The 1,360-nt window shown below is 34.7% G+C and overlaps 1 protein-coding gene across 1 annotated transcript in view; it reads left to right on the top strand.

Moving 5' to 3' along the window:
* The window catches only part of LOC119411535 (cGMP-dependent 3',5'-cyclic phosphodiesterase), a 23,990-nt gene that overhangs the window by 6,411 nt on the left and 16,219 nt on the right, over window positions 1-1,360 (top strand). The gene's annotated exons all lie outside the window — the stretch shown is intronic.

Here is a 1,360-nt window from a genome sequence, read left to right as displayed (position 1 = left end):
TCTTACTCAACTACAAGTAAAAGTTGCTCAGTCAAAAGTTTACTCAAGTTAAAGTGCTGAAGTACTTTTGAAAATACTCAATAATTCAAAAGTACATGCATTTAAAACTACTCAAGTATTCAAAAGTATAAATTATATTTTCTAATATCAGTACCTTGAGATTAAGGGTCTCCTGCCTTAATTTTCACTCATTGTTTTGAGTGATTTTACAGAACCTTGTAACTCTCTGAAACCACCTGATGATGTATGGACATGTAGAACCACTCTGTAAAGCCTGCAGCATAGAAATGCAATAAAAATAATGACAGCTATTTAATTATTTTTTTCATTAAAAACATCCTCCCCCTTAAAAAAAAAACATTCACTATGGAATATAAGGTTAATGTTGAATCCTTCAGCACAAAACAAACTTCAGCTGTGCCTTCAAGAACTCATCCTATTGAACCGCTCTGCAGCATGGCAACACCACATGCCTTAATAAAACCTGTAAACCACAAAAAATATCTTCCATGCGTCTGTGGAAAGTCATGTAAATCCCTATGTGCATTTAGTCTTTTTCCTCAGCTTTAGTATTCATACATCGCATTGTGTGTAAAAATGTATATATTGACAGAATTTAACACATGAGAGGAAACGGTAACACTGATAACTGAAAGTACTGCCATACTTAACATAGGAGCTTATAAAACAATGGATGTCTGCACAGATGAATCTAGCATCATACCTGAATCAACAACTGGCCAACTGCATTTAAGGAAAGAGAAACAACAACAGTGGATTACAAAGCTGAGCCAAAGGGAACACGTAATAAGAAGCTTCCTAGAAATGTAGTAGAGTCAAAAGTACAAGATTTGTCTTTGAAATGTAGTGGAGTGAAAGTCATAAGTTCCCAAAAACACAAATACTCAAGTAAAGATACTCAGAAAATGCACTTAAATATAGTACTGAAGTAAATGTACTCCATTACTGTCCACCACTGCCCAGAGATCAGAATGAACTCTATTTTGAAAGTGTAGTGAGATAGGTCGGTTAGCTTCATTTAGCTTCGGAGCTCCACTACACGTTATAATATCTGGACTAGTTCAAGTACCTGATATTATACTTAATTTAAACGGGTTCTCTCTTTTTCGAGCTACTTGACAGATATGTGACAGAGATACTGTGTGGGAGATGGTTTAATCAGTGACGTGAGACGTTAAGTTTCTTTGACCCATCAAAATGAATGTGGTCATTTATTAACAGAATCAAAATTTAACATCAAACATTGTACACGTGATTATTCTGATTGAAGCAATAACACATTTTAATTAATGAGCTTTACAATTAGAAAACCATACGGCCATGGTTTCCACTTGCAGCT

Source organism: Nematolebias whitei, chromosome 6 (assembly GCF_014905685.2).
Source record: "Nematolebias whitei isolate Nwh7 chromosome 6, NemWhi1, whole genome shotgun sequence".
In the NCBI taxonomy this organism is placed as follows: domain Eukaryota; kingdom Metazoa; phylum Chordata; class Actinopteri; order Cyprinodontiformes; family Rivulidae; genus Nematolebias; species Nematolebias whitei.
The sequence above is the reverse complement of the archived record's forward strand: the minus strand, read 5'-3'. Positions and strand labels throughout refer to the sequence as shown.